The sequence below is a fragment of the Centruroides vittatus genome, unplaced genomic scaffold (assembly GCF_030686945.1).
Source record: "Centruroides vittatus isolate TY-2023 unplaced genomic scaffold, ASM3068694v2 contig_3020, whole genome shotgun sequence".
NCBI classification, from domain to species: domain Eukaryota; kingdom Metazoa; phylum Arthropoda; class Arachnida; order Scorpiones; family Buthidae; genus Centruroides; species Centruroides vittatus.
Genome location: NW_027121935.1, coordinates 20,498 through 27,245, shown reverse-complemented (window position 1 = coordinate 27,245; position 6,748 = coordinate 20,498). Strand labels below are relative to the sequence as shown.

At 32.4% G+C, this 6,748-nt stretch overlaps 1 long non-coding RNA gene across 1 annotated transcript; it reads right to left on the bottom strand.

The window, feature by feature from the left end:
• Positions 1-11: 11 nt before the first annotated feature.
• LOC136972826 (uncharacterized) lies at positions 12-6,526 on the bottom strand. Its single transcript, XR_010880398.1, has 2 exons — positions 6,145-6,526; positions 12-213 (listed from the first exon to the last, which is right to left on the bottom strand). It is a non-coding gene; the product is annotated as an uncharacterized lncRNA (long non-coding RNA).
• Positions 6,527-6,748: the final 222 nt, after the last annotated feature.

Genomic DNA, 6,748 nt, shown 5'->3' with positions numbered 1-6,748 from the left:
ACACACTTCACTTTGTCGTAGTTTAAAAAGTATTTATTTACAAACCGAGTAATACTAGTATTCCATAACTTTTCAAATTCACTCATATATGCTTTCACTACATTTTCTTCATTGGTAACCAATTCAGACATCCCGTTATTACCGATTCTTCGTCGACGATGGCAAATCTGTGATGCATCGGGAAAGGTGAATAGCGTTCCCTGACTGGTATACCTGTAAAAAGCAAGATATTGGATATAAGAAATGGGTACGTTCACGTCAAAGTTATGAAATATTACGTGATATACACTTAAATTATTTGTTCTGCATACAGATATAATAAAATTCTTGCATTTGTCAAATATAGGATGCACTGAATTCTATAAAGCTACTTTAATACAGATAGATAAGTAAGCCAATGATATAGCCCACTTAATTTGGACTGTGTTATTGGTTTGTTAATCAGTTGTATTATAGCTACTTTACCAGGCAATGCACCCATTATTTTACCAAGTAAAAATTAAAATTTACTGTTAAATATTAGTATTTTTATTCATAAATTCCATTCTTTTATGATTAAATCATCATTCTTAATACTGAAATAACCAAAGAAACAAAACAACCTTGAATAGTATGTACCCATATATAACATAACAATTAATTTTACGTTAAAAAATAAAAGTTAAGGTCGGCCAACACAGTCAGTGTGTCAAGGTGAGGGTATGATCTCTATTGTGTAGTTCTCGTTTTAGACAAGGAACGAGGAATATAACAACATTTATTTATACTGACTTCCTTCTGTACTCGACATTGTTCGTGCTACTAACGGAGCTCGCATACAGCTACGTTGAAGATACTGTAAAAAACTCCTAGATTTCCCCACTCTTCCATGGCAAACCGCACCTCATTTCACCCGCCAGCACCCTTGCCACTAATATCCAGAATGACAAAGACCCCTCTCGGACACACCGTACTTTGTAATCGTACCTATTCGACGACATGAAAATTACAAGAAATTTACACATTTTCATAAATCTCTGAACTATAAATCTGTATTAAAAACTCTTAAATATAACGATTCAAAGTTGATTAATTTTAATATTTTCATTGCAATATATATAATCCATATTCACGACTAATTGATTTGAAACATTTTTAGTTTTGAATATTAAATCATTTAACTTTTAAAAACATATTTTAAGGGATTTTTCAAAGAATTTCAAGTTTGAATTACCATAATTTAAAATAAGAACTCAGTATGTCCTTACATAAAAACTTGGCTTTTATTTGAAGTTTACAAGAACAAAGAGGATATAAATTACATGTTTCTCTCATTCCTTTCCTGTAAATGGAATGAATAACTTGATAACTGGCTACGGATAAAAATAAGACTGCAAAAATAATTAAAATTTTGAAAAGAAATAATATATTTATAGAGTGATGATATTTACATCATATAACTCATCTGGCACAACTTCAGGAAAAAAAAAGGCTTCTGTCAAAATTAGAATGCATCAGAAAATGAATAATAATCGGTCTTATATGTATCTGGCATTGCTTTACAATTTCACAATTGAATATTTTGTCGTCTCTGTAATAAAGTTCGAAATCGATTAAACTTTAAAGTTTTGCTTGTAGACTGTATTAAAATTTAGAACCTCGAATAACACGTAAAAACTTTTTTGCCGAAATCATTTATCCGATTTATTAGTCGTTACTGTATCAAATGAAAATTTAACATATTGGAATTTATGCAGTTATCAGAAATGCGTTCATAAAAGAGAATTTATAGCCGACTACAAATATCTATCAATAGCAATTATAAAAATGTTAATTATATTACAATAGTCCGTCGGAGTACTATTACTAGTTATTAACAAATAAACCAATTTGGCAAGCAATCGTACGTACGTATGCATAAGGATATTATAAAAAGGTTATAATACATCATTCACTATCACCGTTCCTGTGCCACCTACAACTACAGTCACATTGCCAACCCTACATGCTTTACAATAACGACATATGTGATGATAAAATAACCCACTCTTTCTTTGATTTCATATCTGTAATATTTAAAACCACAAAAATCAAACAAAAAATAAGAAATACTACTAATTGCGGTAAATTATCAGGGATAGATTATAGCAGGGGTCATCAAACTTTTTTCACGGGGGCCGTGTAATTGAGAAAATGACGAGCACAGGTCGCATAATCATTTTGTTCAATACAGTATAATGAATACATAAAAAATAAAGACAACCGACATATTTATTTACCGATAAACAAACGCGGTCGCTACGGCAAACTCATAATGCTTTTGTTAGAAACTTCATCGCGGGTACTTACACAAGAAGTGCCGATATCCAAAGTCGTGAAAAGTCAAAGTTTTTATTTCACCAATTTTCCTAAAAATTATATTATCGTTAGATGCAAAAATCAGATTGGATCAATTTCGGTGTTTTTACTGGTATGTTTTTAACTTTTTCTACATAGTAAGTTTATCTAATCTATGATATTTCCATATAAATAATTATATTTTAGCTCATTTGTGGCACGGTGCAGCAGCAGGCCGGATAAACCGATCTGCAGCATTGTGCCACAGACAAGCTAAACTATGGACTGCAGGCCGTAGTTTGGTGACCCCTGTACTACAGGATAATATAAGCAAACATATATCTTTCTGACTGAGTTTAAATGAAAGTAATTGTTTCCAAATACACCGATAATTAATTTTAACATAGTCATCAATATGCTACATCCACTTTTTAGCCAAAGAAAACAAACTAATTACAGGAAGTCACGGATGAAACTGAAAGATGCTAATGAATTTGGCTAATAAGTCATGCATTGCTGACACACTTCATCATTCAGTTTCAGTTTCTATGACATTGGCATTTGGTTGGATGTTCAAATTTTTTAATTCCAGATGCGTGAAAGATGGTATATTAACTGAAAATGCTAACATCTTTAGCCCTTTATCCTAGATTTCCCACGAGTTTGTTTCCTTTGGTTATTTTTATGTGAAGTGCATAGTATTATGGTCACTTTTTGATCAGCTATATAACTATAAAATAACTATTTTTATAACTAGCAAATAACTATTTTTCAAAGCTGAAATATTTTATTCACATCTTCTATTAGATGACTTTGAAAGCTGTAAATTTTACTGATAATTATTAGATAACTTTTTGTAAAATATATCAAATAAATGATATCAATAAAAAGCTGGGACAACAATTATATATATATTTATTTTTAAATTCACAAATATACAATGATTATATCTGTCCTAACATATGAAATATAACCTCTATCAGTCTATAACCTGTTATAAGTCTATACAGACTACACAATAAATGGAAACATTAACGAGGTTGAGGCCGAAGTTTTAAACGTGAGAACATGTATGTCGGATGTTCGTCGCCGCTTTCCTGTAGGCCTAGAAGCCTTTGGAATGTCAAGCGTGACTCCACTGACTTTCCAAACGCCATTGTCAAACTTGTAGGTTTACAGGAAAGCGGCGCTGAACATTCGACATACACATTTTTGCATTTAAAACTTCGGCCTCAACCTCGCTATTAAGTAAAGCATACATAATGAATATTACTGGCAAAGACAACAAGAAAAAGATGTAAACAACTGAACTTATTGAATATACTATATTTGGTTTTTGACAAAATCCAACAAGTTCTTGGAGAGATCTGAGATAGGGACAGGTACAAAAGAAAAAGACTACAATAAGCTTCGATTGAATAAGAAATGGACTGAATCAGCTGTCAAATATCTAACAAAAAAAATGCAAGATCGAACTGTGATAGGTAAGTTACCAATTTGCTGTCAGAATACCACAAACTGAACAATTCAGAAGGAAAACAAGATTTAGGCTTTAGCAAAAAATTATAGATAAATATAACTTATTTATACTGTATACAAACAATTCCAATAACCCGATTACTTTAATTAAAACCAGACATTCTGCTGAAATATTGGGCTAGATAATTCAGCACATCTTTTGGTTCTATTTTACCTGTTTTTGTTTAAATATATTGCCAAAATAAAAGGGTAAAACATAAAAATAAATGAGAAAGTTCTAAAAAAAATGCATTCGAAACCTTCCTCTATAATTCCAATTTAAATTTTAGTACACTATGGAATCTGTCATAGGATCAAACAATATTTATAAACATTTTAATATAAATATATATTAAAATCAAATAACTTTCTTCCAGAAATGAAATTTGCGCCTTCGATTATTTTATATTTTACTACCATTGATTGTTTTATATTTAAGCTGTAAATTTTCTACTTAATTTCTCAAGAAACATTACTCAGAATTACTGTATAGATATTTGTGTATAGATCTACTTCCTATTCAGAATCCACACAACTATTAATACATGCAGAGCATTGGTCAAGGCAAGCAATAGCTAGCCTTGACAAACACAGAACATGAAGTTTAGGCAGTATACTGGTTCAAACTAACCTTTGGAAGTGAATGTCTTGCAACGATCACATGTACAGCTATGTTCCATTAACTTTTTTGCTTGTATAAGGGATCTATGACTCTGGGGGCAAACCCCTCATTCAGAGTTTACATCTTACCAAAATGGTGTTGGAAAAGTCTCTGTTCTCTCTTCATCTATAAATTCCAGCATAGCACAAATATCTTTCCTGTTGTAATTCATATGGTTGTACTGTACACCTGCAAAGCACAACAGCACTCCTGACTCGATACGGTAAAATCTCGTTTTAATGGATCATGGAACAACAAATTGTTTCCAAGGTCCTACCAAATCAATGTAATTTTACCTCATTTTAGCAGTTCCATAACTCAGAGTAACAGAGTTTTTTTTAGTCCCGTCTATTGTAAACTTTACATTTTTTTTGGCATTTAGTTAACATTTGGATTTCAGGGAATTTGTAGAATTCAATGATGCACTTGTTACATTTGGGACATGTACTGAACAATGGAAGAATTATACAAAGAGAGTTAGCAGGATGTTATGATGGAGAAAGAACATTTTCTTGCTGGTCCAAGTGTAGTGCAAAGTGTAGCAAGGCCATCAAGTCTTTCCTAGTTGTGAAGACCTTCCTGACTAGTTTCAGCATAATCTAACAGACTGTACATGACATTGCTAACATTAAGTGGTTGTTGTATTTAATGTACAGAAAAGCGGCATCTAAACAAACAGAGATGGGCAAGTTACTTAACAAATTGTGAAGTCGAGTGAAGTGCTAATGAGCATACGTAATTTGCCTCTTTTAATGCCTACGGTATATTTCCTTTAAATGTTTTACACACATACTGCACAATATACAGTCATGTAACATATATTTTCCATAGAATAAACAACGGAGATCTCGAGAAACTGAATAATTTCAAGTGTTAGCATTTCTTATGTGTACTTAATGAGTATTCTTACACAGACATATTCTTATATTCTTATGCAAACATTTTTTTTGAATAATGGATATTTTCCTGGGTGTGTGGGAAATCCATTGTTTGCAATATAATGGATTCTCAGAACAGATAATTTTCAGTAGCCTGGGTGATCTGTTAAAAGAAATTCTATGATATCCTGGAGAGTTACTCCCCTCATCAAACACATAGCATTTCTCTTAAAAGTCTTCAGCTTTCCCACTCTACATTTATCAATAGGATTACTGTTACCTTAGGTGCCAAGATGGCAGCTCGTCTGATTCCAGCAAGGAAACAGTGGGACGCACGTTCTAACCTAACCTAACCTAACCTATTCTAATAATTTGATTGCTAATAATTATGGTAATTTATTAGGTTAGGTTAGGTTAGAACGTGCGTCCCACTGTTTCCTTGCCAAAATCAGAGACGAGCATTGGCATAGCCAGGGTTTTGTTATGGAGGGGCCTAGTAGAGGCTGTAATTTTCTGGGGAGGGGCACCAGGTTAACTGGGGGGCCATGCTCACTCATGCCCCTTCCTGGCTATGCCCATGGAGATGAGCCGCCATCTTGGCACCTAAGGTAACAATAACCATAAAGGGTATTAAGAATACCAAAAGATGTAATAAAAACTAATTAATTGAAAATATGCGCGATATACAATTAGTATAGTCATTAATCATAATTGATTGTGTATTCTAAATACTATTAGCATACATAATCACCATTTGAATAGCATTCTCACCTTTTTACTAAACATTTCACTCTGTACATAAACCAAATCCCTCCCTTCTCTCGTATTATCATCAGTAAAAAGTCTTACTTTCACTCCTTTCTCGTGACATTTTAGAATAACATCGACCAAAGACTAACTAGTAATTATATACACACAAATGTCTATACTTCTCTTAGCAGAAAGCAAATGAACAGCGAGTGAACCGAATGAAGTTTCGTCCCGTAAACTGTTACTCGTGACAATTCCTCCATAACCGAATACACTTCTATAGTCGAGATCGGTATCGGGAAAGTAAAGAACTTCTGTGTAAACATCTTTCTAGAATTAGATTATAAGCATATGACGCTGTTTTCCAACTTGTAACACAAATTAAAATAATAGCTACTCTTTTACCACATTCTTAAAATTACCCCACTAAAACCACGTGTAAAAAATACTGTATTCGAATTAACACGTTTGGAATACCAAATTGGCATTAATAATTACTCATATTTCTCGCCAGAATATAGCCAAATGTTTTAAAATTTTGGCGATATTTATTTTGAGGAATTGTTAAAATTTTTCAAATCTTTTTATATATAATTTTTCTTTTGCGCTGAAATCCAGAAAATAG